At 44.1% G+C, this 21,754-nt stretch overlaps 1 long non-coding RNA gene across 1 annotated transcript; it reads left to right on the top strand.

Moving 5' to 3' along the window:
- The first annotated feature begins 3,977 nt into the window (after positions 1-3,977).
- Positions 3,978-10,850, top strand: LOC125023898. The gene is made up of 4 exons (XR_007114674.1): positions 3,978-7,918; positions 8,079-8,135; positions 8,763-8,809; positions 10,692-10,850. It is a non-coding gene; the product is annotated as an uncharacterized LOC125023898 (long non-coding RNA).
- Positions 10,851-21,754: the final 10,904 nt, after the last annotated feature.

Raw genomic sequence — 21,754 nt, 5'->3', positions numbered from 1 at the left:
GCCCCTCATTATCCAGCAGCCCACGGATCGAGCCACATGTCACCTCCCTGGACCCGAGCGTCTCCGGATATAAATACAGTTTGAGAGGATTTCATTATTGAGACTTGTGCTGTCAGGCGGACATGTGAAAAGGCGTCTCCGAGGTCTTCCCACCCTGCCAGGAAAAATAAATTGGTCCTCACACATAACCTCCTTATCTACATTCCTGCCGCCACGTCGTCCCTGTTTCCTATGGAGCCGTGTGATGACTCCGTCCATACAGATTGCATTATTCTACATTCTCACCTGGATGGATCTGTCAGTCTATCTGTCACACAGCGACGGGCTCCGGGGCCCCGCTGAGACCCGCTGAGACCCGCTGAGACCCGGCACACTCTCACAAAGAAAGGTTCAGGTCGGATTCAACCAGGTGAGAGGATGCATGGTGAACAAAAGAACCACAACTCAACTCCTCACGTTACTAACAGGAAACCAGCTGAATGGGACAAATAAAAACAACGCAGAGAAGCTTCCACAAACATCTGGTCTCTTTGCATGAATCGTTCTTCAGCCTCTGATGTCCAATCTCGTCTCTTCCACGTTTGTTTGGTTCAAATCCTTGAAAACCTTATGAACTATGACAGAAACATGGATCCAGCGTCTAAAGGAAGAGGCGGGAAATGAGCTTTACCAGTAATTAAATGAACATAAATGTCTCGTCTCAACTTCTCCTTTTACCACAAATTAGTTCTTGACTGTGTTTTACTGAATCGTTCTTCAGTAAAATGTCTTCATCAGATATTTGAAGGTTCAGATCCCCCAGATTAGTTTTCTTGCTTTGGATCATTATCTGGTTCAAATGTTCAGATAGACGACCTGAAACTATGAACCAGAACATCTCCAGCTCCATGCTTCAACTCATTTATCCCAAATAGCCTCTGAACGTCCACCAGCTACAAGACACAAGCTGCAGTCTTTATTCTGAAGCTCCTACTGGACAGTAAAGACCTTCTCCGAGTCCCGTTGTGACTGCAGCTCTTTGCAGTATTACCTCCAGACCCTGGGACGAGGACTCAGGTTCTCTGGGACTCGGTGAAATGATTTAATCCTTTTCCAGGCATCATTAGGTCTTTTCCTGGGAGAGTAGCAGAGCCTTGATGTTTCCTTGTTCATGATCTGCTGTATCGGATGATCATTAGATTTAAGGCTGAAATACCAAGTGTGACCAGGTGGGAGGAGACTCCGGGATGGACCCAGGGATTATCAGAGAGCAGGACATCACCGTGCTTCAGGATTCTGACTGTGACGGAGGTTTATTTTTTTATTGTGTATTATTTTGTCTGTTCCCATGTTTTTTTAATCCTGAGCAGAGATGATGAGTCAGTCACAAAATCTGCCGCCAGATGTTTTTTACTGAGGGGTTGATGTGGCTTTAACTTCCCAATACTAAGATCATATTTGATTCATAAACAATTAAATACGTGTCATCTGCCCCCTGGTGGATTTATCCAGGCTCTGCAGTCACTGGCTTTTGGCAGCCAATTCCAAAATGGCCATTTCTTTTTTCTTTTGCAGGGAAATCTTTGCTCATATTGAAAGGTGAAAGATATTATTTGTTGTTCACAGTATTTGAATATGAATATTTACTTTATTAGAATCAGAATCACTTTATTGATCCCAAGGAGAAATTACTTTGTGTTACATCAGCTCCTACTCAAAGTGTTCAGAACAAAGAGCAATGTAGGCAGTAAGAATATAGAAGAATGGGGACCCTCCAGGTGACCCTGCTGCTCTCAGAGTGTGGGCTCCACCTGTTGGTCCACGCTGCAAACACAGGAGACGGCCGAGCTTCATTATCTTCTGCCACCTCAGATGAGCTGCACTCGTCACCCCTCTCCCCCTCCTCTCCCCCCTCCTCCCCCCTCTCCCCCTCCTCTCCCCCCTTTCCCCCTCCTCTCCCCTCTCTCCCCCCTCCTCCCTTCTCTCTCTCATGTAAAAAGTGCAGAGACTTGATTATCGGTCCATGGTGGCGGCTGTGACCGTCTGCAACCCACCGACAAGATTAAAACACACCTGCATGAACACACACTCACACACAGTAACACACACAGTAACACAGACACACACAGTAACACACACAGTAACACACACAGTAACACAGACAGTAACACAGACACACACAGTGACACACATCATGAAAGTCAAATTAAATGACTCGGCCCCTTGTTATTTTCTGACACTTTCAATGTTCCTCTGACTCTGGGGAGCCTGAATATACACACACACATATCAACTCAAGATTCAAGATTCAACATCACTTCATTGATCCCCACAGGGAAACTGTTCTGTCCAAGAGTCTCAAGATAAGAAAGAACATAGATGAACCAGACATAGACATAAAAGAATGAGGTGCAAAAGCAGGAATTATGGGTCTAAACAACATAAAAAACTAAGAAGAACGTGACCAAGGCCCTTTGGCTTCAGCCAGTGGCAACACTCACTAGCATTCAATCTTTGAAATCCTGCGGACAAGAGCTCTTCTTCAAAATGCATCCAACAATATACAAACTATGGAAATGGGGTGTGACTGTATGTTCTGCTTGGGTTCCTGAGAATGTGGGCGTTGAGGGAACCGAGAATGTTGACATACCGGCCAAACCAGAACTCAAATGTCAAACAATAGTCACAGATGTGTCATTTAAGCAACAATTAAGAAACAAGTATAAAAAACATAAATGACAGTAGAAGACACCTTTATAATATTCATAGACAGGTTGTCTTAGGAAGGAGGCAGCAGCTACTTGTCTCAGGAAAGGACACCAGGACTAAACACCACACTTCACAAAATAGGAAAACTGGAACATGACACACTGTAGCAGTGTAGTGTGTACATGGATGAAAAGGGAAAGATAACACACAACCATCTGATTAGGTATCTGAGGGAAACAGGGTTAATAGAAAGGATTTAGTTGGTTTTGTTTTAATAACATGTCCTTTAGGTCAATTAAACCAAAGAAGAAGAAGAAGAGGCAAGTAAACAGAATTAAGTTGAATTCCACCATGTTGTCAGTCTGAGTTAATCCACTCATCATTGTCACATCACTACAATATAGTGAACCAGCAGGTTACAGCAGAAAGACACAAAGGGGCGGGGCAACACTACACTTCCTGTTGCGGCGTTTACAGTAAAAGCCTGAAGCCTGACGATAAAGTGTCTGAATGATCAATGAACACATGAACACATTAACATGTCAGTTAATCCAGTAGAAATCAGTTTAAGATGAACAGAAGTAAACCCACTAATGACCCACTAAAACCAAGAGAAACACTTTAAATCAGTTTTAAACCAGTGGATAGTGGAGCAATTCAATTCAATTCAATTCAATTCAATTCAATTCAATTTAATTCAATTCAATTCAATTTTATTTATATAGCCTCAATAACAACACAAATCGTCTCAAGACGCTTCACAAAAACCAGCCTGAAACCTCCAGAGCAGCCTGAGGGAAAAACTCCCTTTAACAGGAAGAAACCTGGAGCAGAACCAGCTCATATGGAGGAACCATCTGCTGAAGACCAGCCGGGTAGAACCAGAGAAGATAGAGAGAGAAGAAGAACAGGAGAAACAAGATAAACTAACTTCTGTCATAGATACAAACATCAAGCTGAAGGAAACATGTAGGATCTAGTAATATAACACACAGCTGATGATCTGTGACAGTTTGTGAGTATAACAGGAATCATGGGCAGGTTGGTGAATAGTTCATCTAGGTAGGAGTGGACAACTGGAGGAGGACATGAAGACTGGGACAGATGTAGTTTATGGAGCTCCACAGGGAGGGGAGAGAGGGAGACGCAGCGGTTAGAAGTTAGAACAGAAAGTAGAGGACAAGTCCTCAATGCATCGTCTCCCTGCAGCCCAGGCCTACACATTCCTACAACTTCCTACAAATAGCTCCTCTATTGTTATTTTTCCATTTAAAAATCTGGGAGCAGACAGCACATCTATGGAGTTTGTGGAGTTATGGGTGTGAAACAGCACTAGAGAAGCAGCAGAGAGGCGTGTAAGCCTGCAGCTCTGCCTCCTGGGCTGAACTCTGGGTTATCATGGTTTTAGGGTGTTAATAAAATTGGCCAAATTCCTAGAGATAAGAGAAGCAGCCGCCAAGGTGGGGTGAACTCCATCTCGTCTAATCAGACCAGACTTTCCCCAGAAAGAGTTCCAATTATCTACGTAGGCCACGTCGTTGGCTGGACACCACCTAGATAACCAGCGGTGGAATGACGACATGCGACTATACACTTCATCACTGGTCAGATTGGTAATGAGAGCTTACATTCAAAAGGAACAAGTGCATTGGGAAGAGAGGTGCAATAAGAGGGGAAATCATTTGAAGAATGGAACCAATAAAAGAGAAAATGTGTGAGGTCAAAGGTTCAGAATGGAGCTCTGTTGTTTTTTTTTTTTTTTTAAACAAGGTAAAGCTGCACAGATCAGCAGGCTGGGAGGCAAGAGTGTTCAGGTCACAAAGATGAGGGTAAGATGAGCGGCAGTAACAGGAGCAGAACAGGTCAAGGAAACTATAAAAGGAGCTAAAGTAAAAGATGCAAAGAATTGGCTGTTTACCACTTTCTGTGCAACCTTTGATACTGTAGGTAGGACGCTGATAGGCCTGTAGCTGCAGGTAGAACAGTGATCTCCACATTTAAATACTGGAATAACAACAGCTGACTTCCAAACACTTGGAAACATTCCATGAGAAATGGAGAGGTTAAATATTTTGGTAATAAGATTAGTTAGTGTTGAGCTCTTTGAGCATAACTGCGTCTGTATCAAATATATCTAAATGGCTGAATCTAGTCATTACGGAAACCTCTGACTATGTGACGTTCTTTAGACTGAGGCCCGGATCCATTGGATTAACTGAATAAACTGGTGTGTTCTCAGGTAAACAACATTACCACCTTGTTCCTCTGGAGTTTGTATTGTTATTGACGCTATATATTGTAGATAAAATAAAACTGAATTGAATTGTTACTTAAACAAAAGTGTTGACTCAGTTTAGTTTTTATTGTATTTTTAAGACAATATCCAGTTCTTTCATTAGTTAATTTCATGACCCGAGGGACAGTGGTTTTGTAGTTTTTACACTTACATTTGCAGTTAAAGTATTTAATAATGTTCTCTAGTTTTTTTGAGAATATTAGACTCTTCGTGTGTCCAACAATAGATAACAACAAATCAGTCTGATGAACAGCACTTTTAAAGTTCTCCTGTTTGTTTTGTTTGTTCTCTGACATTAGGGATAAACTGCTTCGTGCCTAGTTTTCTGGCTGACTGTGTTAAACTGTGGTGACAGAAACCAGTTACCATATTACAGGATTTCAAAATTCTTTGAGGTCTGTTAGTAAAAATCAAATCAGTCTGAGTCCTGGTGGAATTTATTTTTCTTGAGGCCCCACTGAACAGTTGCATGAGGTCAAAGTTATCGGTTCTTTGAGATTTTTTCTGGAGGATTTATCCTCCCAATTCATGTTAAAATCTTCCAAAATAATAACTTATTTTTTCAAATGACATCCTTTTAATAGTTTCTAGAACTTAACCAATATTGTAACAGGGAGGACAGTAAATTTCAATAAGAATAAAGGTGACTAAAGGATATTTAGACCAATACATTCCACTTCCTTACAGGTTGACCAATGGATTTCGTTACACTGGACACTATTGTTCATATGAATCCTCCTCCCTTTGAGCCCACTCTATCTCTTCTGTAAATGCAGTACTCAGACTATTCCAATACGTTGGGAGAAAACAGCAGATGCAGTCACGTAAAACAGTCACGTATTGTACCCGTCCTTAAGCCAGGAACAGATGGACAGATAGCCCTTACATCACATTAAAAAACAATGGAGCGTGTTGTAACAGGGAAGTGTTTCTATCCGGTGCTGTTCAATATAATGATTAATGAATCTTTGGTAGAGTTCAGAAAGGAACAGTGTGACGTCTGCTGCTGTAGGACCTGTTTTGCGTTTCTCCCTTGTCTTTGTGCTGGTTTGTTTTCCTGCAGGTTCCTTAGTGGCCAGGTCTTAATTTGGGCTTCAGCTTCAGCCTATTATTTTACACGAACATGCACCATCCACAGACACACTGATACTCACACTCACACCTCATTTGTTAATGTTTAGTTGCTGTTGGCATTGTTTAAATAAATTTGGTTGCCTTTGCTGATGACCTGCATCTCCACGTCTTTTTTTTGTCACAGCTTACAAACCAGGTCACAACAACACTACACTTTCACCTTCACAATAAAAGCCTCCCTCCATGTTGTGTGTTGTTATGTGTTAGTTAAGTCCAGTCACAGTTGGAACAAAGACGACCTAAAGTTCTTTCCAGTCAGAGCAGATAAAACATCTGCCTCCAGTAACACAGACAAACACAGTAGAAATCAGTTTAAGATGGACAGAAGTAAACCCACTAATGACCCACTAAAACCAAGAGAAACACTTTAAATGAGATTGAACCAGTGGATAGTGGAGCAGGACTTAATGTGGGAAGGAGAGAAAAAGTCTGGAGAAAAGCCTGGTCACCTTTAGATCTGAGAGAGGACTGAGAGGAGTTGTTGTGAGGATGGAATCAGGATGTTTCTCATCCTTATCCACATAGCAGTGATACTGGATGTTTTTATTGTTATTTGTTGGAGATTGAACCACTGGGAATCATATATAGGGAGAAAAAGAAGAGGCCCTAAAATTGGTCCTTGAGGGACACCACATTTGAGCACAAGGTGAAGAGTTGCTGCCTTTTTATTTACTGAGAAGGTTCCGTGTCTCAAATTGGATAATGATCTATCCAGGACAACATGGACCTCTAAGTCTAAGGATGTCGTTGTGTACTTTCAGCAGAATCAGAATCAGAATTACTTTATTGATCCCAGGAGGAAATTACTTTTCGTTACAGCAGCTCCAACCCAAAGTGTAACAGTGTTACAAAGAGCAATTAGAATAAGTAGGAGACAATAAGGATGCCCTGTGGGTCATCATGGTTTGATCAGTCTGGTACTGAAAGAACTCCTGTGTGTGGCCAACACGTCATGGAGTGGGTTAAACTCATTGTCCAGGATGACTTTCACCTTGTGAAGCGTTCTCCTGTCTGACACCACTGTCAGAGAGTCCGGCTTCACTCCCACTACGTCACTGGCCTCACGTATCAGTCTGTTCAGTCTGTTGGCGTCCGCTACCCTCAGCCTGCTGCCCCAGCACACAACAGCATAGAAGATGGCACTGGCCACCACAGACTCATAGAACATCCTGAGCATAGTCCTGCAGATGTTAAAAGACCTCATAGAAGACACCAATCGCCTCAGAACATAGAGACGACTCTCAGGGCGTCTGTGTTCTTTCCCCAGTCCAGTCTATTATCAATGTGACCCCCAGATACTTATAATCCTCCACTATGTCCACATTGACCCCCTGGATGGAAACATGGGTCACCGGCACCTTGGTCCTCCTCAGGTCCACCACCAGCTCCTCCGTCTTTGTCACATTGAGCTGTAGATGTTTCTCCTCACACCATGTGACAAAGTTGTCCACACCAGCCCTGTACTCCACCTCATCACCCTCTGATCCAACCACTGCAGAGTCATCAGAAAACCTCTGCAGATGACAGGTCTCTGTGCAGTGGTTGAAGTCTGAGAGGATTCATGGCTACGGAGTGATCTAAAACCTGACTAGATACTATCAGAAATATCAAATCTTCAAGGAAAACTTCCTTGGTCACATAGTTTATGATAAATGTGATTTAGGCGTGGACTATGGAGTCTGATGGAGGGATGGAGTCTAAACTGTGCTTTCCTCTGATTGGATGGCAGTTTCTTTATAAGGAGGTCACCTGGTTCTCAGAGGAGGAGACAGAGCTGCAGGACTGGACTTCGTACAGGAGGTAACTTTTAATGTTTCCTCTCAGTTTTAAACCTGGTTTTTTATTTCACTTTGCTTTCAAATGTAAAACTGAACGAGTGATTCTACATTAGTGGGAATCAGATGGAGGAAATGTGTTGATTTTAACATTGTTTTTTTTCCCTCTGGTTATAACCATGAAGCTGAAGAACTGACTCAACATCAACATCATCAACAATTATCAACTGTGTTGCAGCACGGTGAGTTTAGAAATAATGTTTTTAAAAAATACTACTTTATGAAAGAGCCTGAGCAGTGACTGACTCAAAAGGAAATTTAAAACAAGAGGAAACCCATCATGTGGTTAATAGGGAGCAGTAACAGGATCAACAGGTTCAGCTGGGATGAGAGTTATCAGCTGATTGGAGTCTTTGTTCTGAACTGAGGGAAGAAGTTTGACAGGAAGACAAAAAACGATGAGAATATGCTGGAGGAGTTCTGTCAATAAAAGGAAAATGAAACAAACTCATAATTCTAGAAACCAGGACCCATCCTCCTCCAGATCCTCTGAAGACTGAGGCCCTTCCTTCCTTCCTTCCCCCCTTCCTTCCTTCCTTCCTTCCTTCCTTCCTTCCTTCCTTTAGGAATATCCATTATGAACTAAGAATCTTTAGGAATATGGGTCCTGGTTATTATTTTATTATTTTTCAGACTTTTAAAACATTATTGAAACTTTCTAAACTTCTTGTGGGACTTGAAGGCTTCAAACATTGATTCCATACATTTAAACAAACCCTCAGCTGAGTCACATCATGTCTTTATGTTTGTGTGTGTCTCATCTCACCTGTATCCAGATAAATGTCTAATGTGTGTTTGATCTGAAACAGACTGAACCATGGGAAACACCTTTACCCTGTTCAACGAGACGCCCAACGTGAGTGTTATTTCATCTTTCTTTATACGTGTGCTTCTTAAGAGAAACTTTTATGTGTAACTAAGCTACAGTGACCAAGACATTTCCCTTGTGGATCATTAAAGTCTGTCTAAGTCTAAATCTAAGCATCAGTCTACACATAAAAGCCTTTATTGTCTTCATCCATCACAGATATAGGCCCAATCCCATTTCTCCCCCTTAGCCCTTCCCCTTAATTTTGCGTGTTCATGTCCCAATTCTACTTCTGATCGAGGGCTAGGGCTAAAGGGAAGAGCTACATAGCCCTAGAAACCAAGGTTATCTGGGAGCTCACTAGAAACGAAGGGGTACACGGATTTCCCATCATACACAGCTTTTGTTTTGTCTTGTTCCGTTTATTCCATTAACATACGTTAGACATCGCTTCTACTTGCCGTTACATTACAATTATATGCCCCCAACAAACTACTTTAACAAAGTCAGAACTTCTTTTAATTATTTTGAATATATTTATTTATTAAAGTTTGTTGCCTCAGGTCAGTTCTACATCTTTCTTTCCAGAGTTGGATCTCAGCTGCGTTGCTGTCCTTGATCATTTGTTAGGGAAAAGAGAACTACATCTGAGTTTGGAAAGTTTCTGCGTTTCCAGAGGAAACTAAAATCATGTACTTCCCTTTGGCTGTTTTACTGGCCGGACCGTCCAGGTCTCTCTGGTCCAGGAATAGTCTCTGTTGTGTTTTCCTAGTTTCTCTCCTCCGCTGATGTTTCTTTCCCCTGAAGCCATGCCGGCCGGTTTCAGAGCGATCAGCTGATCCCTCGTGTAAACCAAGCGGCCTTGCGTCTGTTGCGCCCGCAGAGTGAAAGTGAAGGAAGTATCTCCACTGCTAACAGAGTGATCAAAACGCTCTCCACACGCATATTTGGAGAGTGAAAAGCTTAAATAAATTATTTATTATTAATAAATAAATAAATTAAGTTAAAAAGTTAGGTAAAAATAAGAAACAGATAGAATAGAAATGGGCAAGAGTGATCGTAACAAGCAGCATACATGTTCGCGCATGCGCACTTAAGTACAGACTCGTACGTTGGGGGAAACTAAACAACCCATCCACAAACGCATGGCTCAACACAGGAGAGTCAGCTCATCAGGGAACGACTCAGCAGTCCACCTCCACCTGAAGGACAATCTAAGCATCAGCGTGTGTGGTGAGATCTGGATGTATTGCACTTTATTGAGGAGTTTGGATGGTGAACCATAGAGGATGCTGCTGCAATAGTCCAGTCTGGATGTGATGAATGCGCCTGGATGTGCGTGCGCCTGCATCCAAGCTCGCACTTAAACAAACTCTCCTTGTTTTGCTCAGAATTACTCTAAAAACACGCCACCCCACTAACACCTCCATAAACTCATCTCGAAACATTTATACGTCAACATTCTTTGTTCATTTGGCATTTAAACTCAAGAGATATGACTTTTTAACCCAGAACAGAACAACATACCTCTCCCAGTTAAGGACGGCGCAAACTGAGGAGAAGCGGAACAACACTCCGTCACACCCACTGACTTTCAAAATAAAAGCTCGGTTTGTAAAAATAAAAGAAATATAAGAATAAATCCACAAAATCTTGAGTTATAGTGAAAGAAATCCATATTTACTGCAAAACAAACTTAAACACAGCATTTGAAGGATTTTGGTGAAATAAATTTAAAAAATAAATAAAATAAAATAAAAGTTACAGTGACACAGATCATCCCCAAGGTAAATGTGTTAAACTCAGAAATATTGTCATTATACTGGTCATACGATAGGCTGTTCACCATACACACAGCTTGTACGTGAAGCTGCCAGAATATTAAACACGTTGACTCATGTTTCTTTATTTTTATTTTTGACAATTCTAGACAGTTTTGGCGCTGCCTCCGTGGGGACCATGTGCCCGGTGACTCCACGCCAGCTGCTGAGTCCACCCGACTGGCCGTGTCCTCACCCAAAATGTGCCGGAATCACAAGACGAAATTATTGTCTGGGTCAAATAATAACCGTCCTTGGAGATATTAGCAACGCAATAAATGTTCTTGTAATACGTAGCTAAATTGTGTCCTCGCCTCTTTACATGGTTGAAATGACATGCTACCGGGTCCGCATCGCTTCCCGAGGTCCGGCATCCAGTTCCTCTGGTGGGGGATGTGCTCTGGCAGTGCTGTGCCGTGGAGGTGTGCCACGTTGTGCAGGACACCACGGGGCATTACAGTGCGGCACCTTCTCCGGTCGTGGAGCAGCTCTCCCCCCGACCTGTCCAAGCAGCACCAGTTTCCTTTCAGTGGCGATTACCTTCTCCACCACTGCCCGAGTTTAGGACTGGAGGTCATTGTTCCTCCTCTCTCGGTCTGTGCTGGGGTTGGTGAGAGAGGTCAACAGCCACATTCTCAGGGGGGTAGCCACGGTCCCCTGGGGTCAAATGAAGGCAGACATCAGGCAGACACATCAGGGAAACCGGCTCTTGGTGCTAATCGCGCTCTAACGTTGACCTGTTCAACAGCATTGTGTGGGAATTTGATGTACCTGGATGACATTCTGATGATCCCGTCCCACACAGCTGGCATGGCTCAGCTCAGGGTTGACTGACACACTGCTGACCAGTCGGCCAGTTCCCGCTGGAAAGCCCCTATTGCCAGGAACCCCAGAGTGGTCAGCACCTGTGTGGGCAGGACAACCCCTGGCTCCGCGCTGTGTTGCACTCTAGGGCCGGTTGCAGCTCTGCCCACAGCTCCAGTAATACTGGCCTCGGTAAACGAAAGCGACTCATGAGCCAGTTGTTGTCGTTTGCGAGTAGATCTCCATGTTCTCTAAACACTCTCTCACGCCTAATGTTACCATTTACGAGGTCTTCTAACAAAGCCAAGGCTGCCATTGTTAATACCGTTTTCTTCATCACTTTGCGCATGCTTTTGTATCCACCAATGGTTACAAACACGTGTGTTAATTGCGCATTAATGTGTTTCTGATGTGTACATCCTCCGAGAACTACTTGATTTCACATTAATGACAGTTCCTCAGCGTTCGCCTCTTAGTGTCACCAAAGGAACAATAGCTGTGGAAACCGGCGTAGCCAGCCATGATGTTGGCGGAGGTCACCGCCCATTTCCACGGTCAATTCACTTTTGATACATCTGAACGTTGACATTGATGTGGGCGTACGCCACGTTTCTGGGCGCATGCAACTTTGATACATGAGGCCCCTGGTGATGTGATTGATGTGGAGGTCAAATCTTAGCTTACTATCGAAGATGATTCCTAGGTTACGGGTGTGTAATGAGGGAGACAGAGTGCAGTTATCGAAGGTGAGGAAGAAGTTGTGACTGGCTTTGGTGCAGGACGAGGGGTCAACGATGATTCTGTCTGGTTTGTCACTGTTCAGTTGAAGATAGTTTGCAGCCATGATTTAATTTCTATGAGACAGTTGCTGAGTGTGGATTGGGTGGTGTTGGTGATGGTTTTGGTGGAGATATACCATTGGATGTCGTCAGCGTATCAGTGGAAATGGAGTCCATGTTGACGGATGATCTGGCCAAGAGGGAGGATGTAGAGAATGAAGAGGAGGGGACCAAGCACCAACCCCTGGGGGACGCCTTGTGACAGGGGAGCAGTGAGGGAAGTGCAGTTGTTTATGCTGATGAACTGTTGTCGGTTGGTGAGGTAGGAGTGAAACCAGGAGAGTGCTGGGGAGAGCAGAATGGAATGGTTAATGGTGTCAAAAGCTGCTGTGAGGTCGAGGAGGATGAGGATAGTGAGGTGTCCGGAGTCTGAGAAGAGAAGGAGGTCGTTGGTGACTTTCAGGAGGGCTGTCTTGGTGCTGTGTTTTGGGCAAAAACCAGATTGGAAGGATTCAAACAGGTTATTGGAGGTGAGGTGGGTTCTGAGTTGTGAGGCGACGGCACGTTCCAGGATTTTTGACAGGAAGGGGAGATTGGAGATGGGGCGGACGTTATTTGGGTTGTCAGGGCCAAGACCAGGTTTTTTGTTGATGGGTGTGATGGCAGCCAGTTTTAGGGTTTGGGGGACAGAACCAGAGGGAGGGGTTAATGAAGTCAATGATGAGTAGGGAGATGACGGGGAGGCAGTCCTTGATGAGTTTGGAGGGTATGGGGTCCAGGGAGCAGGTGGAGGTTTTTATTCCAGCCATGATGGTTGTGAATTGTGCTGGCAATACTGGAGAGAAATGGGTCAGGCGCTAGATAGTGGTGGGTGGGGAGGCAGGTGGAGGTTTTCTGGGGATGAATAAACACAACTGTGGCCAGTAACGGAGTCGGAATAGGTGTTATGGTGGTAACATTAGGTCGGTGAGGTCAGCAGAGAAAGTGGCACAGGGGGAGACTTACATGTGAGGGCTCCACAGAGGGAGCCCACAGCAGAGAATAGATCCAGATATACACACAGGTCAGAGTTGGTCAGCGGGATTTACCGGCACAGGCCCATAGACTGGGCCTGGTGAGTTAGATCAGCGTCCGGTAAGCTGTGTTGGTGGTCTTAGCCCAGTGCTAACAGTGGCTACAACGGTCCGGTGCTGGTTGGGTATCGGGATAAAATTTAAAAGATCTACACATCCGATGATCCAAAGGGGTACGCCGAATTAAAACATAGACATTGCAGATCTGAGATCTGCTGTGAAATGGCGTCAATATCGAATAAAAAACCTGTTTAAAATTGGTTTGTAGCAGCTTTTGAGGCAGCATGCCTATACTGTGTCATAGCTCAGGCAGCCGTGCCCGTTGTATTTTTCCAGGCCTAACTCTGATGATCCTGGTTGGACTGTCTATAGCTGTGAAGACATGCACCACGTTCACATCTCAGAGTGGTGAAGAAGTCAAAGGATACTTCCCAAGGCCCACTCAGCTTGCTTCTTTACTTCTACTGCTGCTGGCACAGTCCAAGGACCAAAGAGGTTGTGTCTTGGAAATCGGCACTGGAGAAGGCAAGACTTGTGTTTTAGCCATGTTTGCTACGATCCAGGCCATCAGAGGGACGAAGGTCGACATCGTCACCAGCTCCCCTTTACTCGCAATCCGTGACCAAGTAGAGTGGGAACAATTATACTGCATGTTTGGTGTGACATCGTCCATTGTGCCTCCACCAAACATAAATACATGTGGTCCTGACACTCACGACAAACTGATCGAGGAGGCATATAGCAAGCAGATAGTTTATGGCACAGTCAGTACCTTCGCAGCAGATTCACTCCGGGAACAGTTTGAGAGGAAAACCACTCGAGGGCCGAGGGCGTTTGAGTGTGTAGTCGTGGATGAAGTGGACTACATGACGCTGGACAGTGGAGTTCAGGTGACTTTTCTTTCACACCAGGCCAGTGGAATGAGGCACGTGGAGCAAGTCCTGGCTGCCACATGGGCCGTGATGTCTGCCTGCCGGCCAACAGAAGTGTTTGGATGCATCGCCCACAAAGGAAACCCGGGGATGGTGCAGATGATACTCAACACAGACCATCTAGCTCCAGCTTATCAAGGCCAATCGGTGGAAACCATGAGACGCCTTAGAGAGGAGCATGAGCTCAGCCGTTTAGACAGCATGGAGAAACAGGAGCTGCTTGAAATAGAAATGAAGGAAAATCTCTTCTCCAAATTTTGCAAATTTCTTTGTAACTTTGACAAGAATTACTCAGAAGAAGAGAAAAGTGACATCACACAAATGAAGCTCACCACCAGATAAACCGAAATTAACAACAAACTGATCCATTTTGTAGAGTATTTTTCATCGGTTTCCTGCTCCAGCTCTAACAGTTATGGTGTTGCCATGGAGATGGATACAATGTTGCCACAGACTTGGCGGAGCAATATTTTTAGTGATGAGTCAGCCGTGCTGTAATGCTGATTTGAGCACGTTCTAAATGTCTGATTGACCAATCAGATTGCTTGGTTGGAACTACTTATATAAACTATGTATAATATCAGATTGCACTCTTTCTCTGAAAGAGTCGTGGGCTCTGTGGCTCATCCTCCACGAAGAACATATCAGCAGGCAAGATGAAATCAAAACACTGGAAGAAGACCTCAGCAAGCACTTGAAGAACACTGGTGACTGTCTCCTACAGGGGAAAAGCACTAATTCTTATGATTATATCAAACAGGCAAAAAGCAGAACTGACTTCTACTCCGTTGACAAAAAGAAATGTGACTACAGAGCAGTTTCTTATTGGCAGAGTGCTGCAAAGTGTGACCATTTGTACTGCGCTGTAGCACTCTACAATCAAGCATACTTCACCATCAGCCTGAGAAAGAAAGACTACATATCAGAGGCAAAGGCATTCCTGGAGAAAGCCAAGATCTCAGTGGACGTGTACCTGGCAGAATCAACAAACACAGTGATGTTTTCTAACCTTTCTGTCACAAAAGACTTTCCTCCACATCGCAAAAACAGCAACCTCCAGTACCAGATGCAAGCCAGGATGAACATCTTCAAGTCCTGGAAAGGGTACATTGAAAGTGCACTGAAAACTCTTGCACAGCTTGAAAGCAGCAAAAGCAATGGCATAGTTGAGGATTCCAGCGTCTACAACCTCTCTAAAGACAAAGACCCGATAACGACCAACGAGCTGAAGATGCTCTATGAGTTTGGACTTGGCGTCGTGTTTGAGGTTAAAAAGAAACCCAAGTTCTGCTACGATGCCCTGGCATGTTTTTTGCTTGGCGTCATTCAGATAGTAGCAGGTGTTCTGGTCTGTGCCCTGTCATGTGGTGCCGCCAGTCAGTTCGGACAGGGATTGATCAGTGAGGGGTGTTCCGACATGATTCAGGGGCTTAGAGGCATGATTGAAGGTGGCTTTGACTGGGCTCAGTGGGCAATCGCCAAAGCCATCAGCATTGGCGTGTCTCTGGTGTTTGGAGGATTTGCCAAACTGAAGCAAAGAGCTAGTGCAGTCTTTACTGCTGCTGAATCTTCCTCTTTTAAACATGCAACTAAGTATGCTGTTCAGGAACTAGGGAAACAAGGATGTGTCGCAGCTCTGGGTTACGTTGCCGACAAGGGACTCAAGGCTCTTTTTCAGAGGGTTTTGAGGAACAACTTTGAGGAAAAAGTACATTTACTGATCAAAGCCAATGACCTGGACAACGCCCTGACAGTTTACATCTGTTCAGGATTACCAGACACCGACCTGGAGGACGACTTCAAAATTAACCGTGCATGTGAACAACAGATGCGTCAGTCAGTGGATGTGATGACAACACAAGTGATTCCTGACCTCATGATGGAATGCACCACGGTCACTAAGGTCCTGGATACCTTGTCTCAGGTCTCTGGTGTTGTAATGCAACACGTTGAGAGTCAGAAAAACTTCAATCGAATGAAGGCGGTGAAGGTGTGTGTGGAATCAGCTCAATACATCACACTGTGTGCACAAATACTGAAATCATTTCCTACAGAGACGCTCATCAATGAAACCTTTGTGCCTCAGTTCTTGAAAACCATCAATGAACTAACAAAAGGAACGGATGACCTGAATGATAGATACAATTTGTCCGAAGTGAAACGCCTCAAACGTACATCAGAGTACATCTTCATGGATGTAACACGTCTATAGAAACTCTAGAGAGGATATGGATACGTCACAGACGGTGATGTCTCCGTGGTTATGACCCCTGAGTGACAGAAAGTGACAGTTGGTGGCCCAGCACCTCCACCTCTAACGGAGGCAGAGGAGCCCTGAGCCAGAACATTGGAGGTCAGTGTCTGAGGGAATTCCTGCTGGTCCTGATGGACGTTTGATAGAGCTACTGATGATTTCTGATAGAACTACTGATGATTTCTGATAGAGCTACTGATGATTTCTGATAGAGCTACTGATGATTTCTGATAGAACTACTGATGATTTCTGATAGAGCTACTAATGATTTCTGACAGAGCTACTGATGATTTCTGATAGAGCTACTGATGATTTCTGATAGAGCTACTGATGATTTCTGATAGAACTACTGATGATTTCTGATCGGCAGAATGAGGCTATGCCCAAACTCTCCTGTGACTGAATGAATGAAAGAAAGAGGAAATCAAAGACAGAGAGAAACTGGAGGTTCATTGAGATAAACCAGGTCCTGACCAGGTTAGGTTCACAGAGTCTGTTACTACGGTAACTGACTGAGAGCTTAGTTAGCTCGCTCTGTGAAACAGGCTAGAGTTATCCCGCTGCCTCTGGTTTGAGCTACTGTTGTGTCAAATTATATCAAATAAATCTGTTAAAATATAAAAATAATAATAGTCCCTGGCAGATGTCCAGTTCAGCCTGGTGGAGTCTTCTCCTTGAAGTCTCGAAGAAATAATCAGGAGTTTACATTCAGAGCGTCAGAGTGATCTTTACTGCCATCAACAAAGGAGAGCAACATCAGACTGGACAAAGGTCACCACAACCCCGCTGTGAAGTGTAAGGGCTACTGCTCTTATATTTTATACTTTTGGGACTTCACAGGTCACACCTTCTGTCCATCCCCTACATTTGGGGCCCTACACCAGCCCCTCATTATAACCAATTACACCATTAGAAATGGTCTTTGTCACTGCTGCTGAGCCACGTGACACTGGATGCACCATCAGCTGGAGCATGTGGCCCAGGGGGCAGAGTGCCTCACTCCTGTGCAGCATCTTGATCTATTCCAACTACCTTTTTATTTTTTCCTCAGGTTCATCCACCTGCATCAGCAGCTTTGGAATTCCCTGAGGCTCCCAGTTTCACAAAGTCACTCCTGCCCATTTTACACCTTTATCTATCTTCTACATACGTATACATATGTTTTAGCATTTATAGACAATTATCTTTGAGCGGTACAATCAGAATCTGTTGGGACAAAACAAAAAAAGACAAATATTTGTATGAATAGACTTAAAAATATATGTATAGGCCTTTTATATTTTATGAAGGAGCTTGTGTGTTGGGGGTGGACTCCTCAGGCCAGGAGGATGAGCTCCTCCAGGGATTCCCTCAGACACTGACCTCCAATATTCTGGCTCAGGGCTCCTCTGCCTCCGTTAGAGGTGGAGGTGCTGGGCCATCACCCGTTTTACTGCATCTGTCTGTGTTAGTTTAAACAGGTTTAATAATTTAACAGAACATTATAGATGAGAAGACATTTATGTGTGAAAACAGCATCATGTTGTGGATAAAACAACTGCTCAGTCAAATATCCACTTAATATTTCCTTCACAGTGTAAAACATGATCAGAATGAGGTTCCTCCATGAGGTCTGACCTGTTTAACAATGATTTTATATTTCATCTTAAGCTGCTGCCAAGTGGCTTCTCCCCTATGAAATAAACGAATATGCTCCCATTTAAGCAGTTTCCCCTGTAATATTATTGTGATTGTAAAGAACCACATTTAAACTAACGCATTGATCCTACGCCGTCTCCCTCTCTGTTGCACTTCTTTCTAAAAACGTGTTGAAACTCGCCGTATGAGCACATTAGGATTTCCACTCCGTAGCCTCCTCTTCCCCGTTGCCATGGTGACTCGTTGAATCCGGGCTCCATTGATGCTGGCACACGCTTAACCCCGGTCAAACTTCTCCAAGTTGATTAAACCAACTCAAATCCATTGTTCTGGAACCGAAAATTCAGAGTTTTTTAACTCAGGGTAGATCGACTCAGAGTTCAGGATTAGACTCAGAGTTTGCTGAACCTGCTTTGTGATAAGGACCCCCGACCTTCATCCAGTAGAAATGTTGTAGCATCAGTTGATGAGAGGAAACCACCAACATCTCACAACTCAACTGGTTCTGATCTGATTAATGGGATCAGATTAGACCCTGATCAGCTGTTACAGGAACATTTAGTCTGAAGGACTCACAGACTCACACACTGGACACAAGGACTCACTCAGATGTGGAAGAGTGGCTCATTTTAACGAATTAACTAACACATATGTACAATATTTCAGGTTCATGTGTTTGATGGGGTTCTCTCTTAGCACTTGACTTGATATTTTAATGGAGAAATGTAGAAAGGCCATAACATTCCTAAGTACGAAGCATGGAGACTGGAGCTCCCAGCTCAGTGTAGAAACGATTAGAACTCAGATCAGAGGCCTTTCATTTATAACATCCAGCCTTTAACCTGAGGGTCAGGTGGTTTAAGAGGGTTTGAGTTGTTCTGCTATTGTTTGATCATTTCCAGATAGTTTGAGCAGATTTTCACCAGGTCAGACCAGTTTAAAGTAAAACTCTCTGTTCTTTACCCATGTGTCATGTGTCATGTGCCAAAGGAGGAGGAAGAGGAGGAGGAGGAGGAGGAAGAGGAGGAGGAGGAGGAGGAGGAAGAGGAGGAGGAAGAGGAGGAGGAGGAGGAGGAAGAGGAGGAGGAGGAGGAGGAGGAGGAGGAGGAGGAGGAGGAGGAGGAGGAGGAGGAGGAGAAGGAGAAGAAGGAGAAGAAGAAGAAGAAGAGGAGGAAGCAGAGGAGGAGGAAGAAGATGAAGAAGAAGAGGAAGAGGAAGAAGAGGAAGAGGAAGAGGAAGGAGTCAAATTGTCCGAAGGAGGAGTCCGGTTCTACCAAAACGTTGGAGACAGACTGATGGTGGACCGATACCGACAGCTGAAGATCCTGAGGCGGAAGGAGCATCGACGTATTGTGGAGTGGCTGGAAAATAAGATGCTCTACTCCTCAGAGACCGAGGAGTATAAAGAAATCCTCGACGTCCTGAAAAATATTTGATTTTACAATCACACTTTATTCAACTGGGCAAGCAAATTCTCACAAATGGGACTTACTTACTGTTCCTACGAACCGTGACATCAACTTGGCTGAAGACCTGTGTCAAGTGAGTTGAGATCTCGGCTGACCAACAGCCTCAAAGCCTAGTACTAAGTGTGTGATCGGGCCTTGAATTAATAGATTTTGAAAGAATGATTTTATGGTTTTGATTAGAAGTGTTGATTTTTAGTGATTGTATGTTAGGTACAGAGTCTAAGACCAATAATAGTTGAAGCAATGTAACCAATGGTTGTGAAATCAGGAGCAGAATAAGAAAGACAGGATACAGATGTTGGGTGGGAGGCAAAAAGGGGAACTGAAATCTGTCGGCCTGGAAACAGGTCAGGACATGTCCAAATACACAGTTAGTGGAAAAGTACAGAAAATGAACTAACGTCCGAGTGTTAAGAAGTCATGAATGTAACACACTCATTGGATAAGAGTAGTGGGGTGATGGTTTGTCATGGTGATGTGTGGAAAATAGGATGTGTCTCGATTTAAGAGTATAAAAGATGAAATACAGAAATATTTTGTGGGATTTTCACCTCGGACACGGACTGTGCTGCATGTGCACTGAGCCAACTCCCTCTCAGTGCTATCTTGGCTTTAAAAGTTCTGTTTAGATTCCCCCTGCTGAGCAGACGAAGTTTGGATTATCTTTCACATTTTAGATCCCTATTCCTGGGACTTTGTACAGAGTCAAGGAGACCTGTTGGGTTACATCTGAAGGATTGAAGGGATTTACCAAGGGACAAACATCGTCCATCGCAACTTCCCTATTTTAGAGACTTGTTCTGTGGCAGTAAAAGGTCTGGGTTAGGATGTGGTGGCATCAGCCGTGCGATTCACTCGACGCCTGTTCTTCCCCAGAAGGATTTTTGGACAGTTTTGGACATTTTCTTTACCCCCACTTCATCCACCCAGCTCATAAGGAATTCTTTTTGATTAATGTTTTTAGATTAGAATCTGATAAGCGTTATACTGGTTAGACATTACATGATTGATTTTTAATATTATTAATTGTAATTATTTTAACAAATATCTGATTTTGGTTTTGATTGATTTTTGAGCTGTTGCAATCGCTGAAGCTGAACCTGCAAATAAAATTTGACTCTAAAGGTCAGAAGACTTTGTTGACAATTATTTCCCACTGGTACAGTAACAGCCTCATGACAGTAAAACTATAGAAAACTTGAATAGTAGCTCCAACACGTAGCTCTTATTGGTCACATTCGTTTGTTCCACTTAAAACTACTTTATGTCCCCAGCGTTTTCAGTCTAGCCTTTAAATTATAACCTGGCATGTACCAAGTGCACAGATGCATTAGGGGTAAGACACCACAACTGACGGGACTCAACCTTGGACCCAGCTGTGTGAAGCCTCCCTGACTGGTGGTTCTGGGGACGTGAGGAAGCGGGGCAGACGTCAGGATTAAAGGTGGTTAGAAGCCAGACGAGTTACGCCGCCTACAGCTTGAATAGTGCCATCATTGAACTCAGTTGGGATAATACTCTGCTGACGTGAAGCCGTAACCCTTTATAAACAGAGAAGCTGTCTTACCTGCTACCTGTGGGATCTAACACCTGTAACACATGAAAGAAAGAACATCACCAGTTCAGCCACCAATAAATCAGTTTATTTAACTCAAAAGCAAACAAATAATTCAAGAAATATCAAACCAAATGGGTTGGAGGTTCCTGGCCAAAACAAACTAAAGAGAGGAGGGCACTAAGCCAGCCAACGGCTGTCGAACCCATCGCTCTCTCCTAAACCTGCCTACTCCAACTCACCCTAGATGAAAAGAAAAGAGAAACCTCCGAACCAAAACTAAAATAACAAAAAGCTCAGGATCCTCTTGGACCAGGAGGGAACAGGAGCCTCCACATCACCAGATTACCTGCAGGAAGGAGAGCGAGACGAACTCAGCCTCCTAATGTCAGCTCCTGTTGACGAGACAATCAGTCTCACCTGGGCTGACAGGGCGGAGAAAGAGAGGGAGAAAGAGAGGGAGGAAGAGAGGGAGAAAGAGAGGGAGAAAGAGAGGGAGAAAGAGAGGGAGAAAGAGAGGGAGAAAGAGAGGGAGAAAGAGAGGGAGAAAGAGAGGGAGGAAGAGAGGGAGAAAGAGAGAGAGAAAGAGAGGGAGGAAGAGAGGGAGAAAGAGAGGGAGAAAGAGAGGGAGGAAGAGAGGGAGAAAGAGAGGGAGAAAGAGAGGGAGAA

The sequence above is a fragment of the Mugil cephalus genome, chromosome 17 (genome assembly GCF_022458985.1).
Source record: "Mugil cephalus isolate CIBA_MC_2020 chromosome 17, CIBA_Mcephalus_1.1, whole genome shotgun sequence".
Lineage (NCBI taxonomy): Eukaryota > Metazoa > Chordata > Actinopteri > Mugiliformes > Mugilidae > Mugil > Mugil cephalus.
The sequence above is the reverse complement of the archived record's forward strand: the minus strand, read 5'-3'. Positions and strand labels throughout refer to the sequence as shown.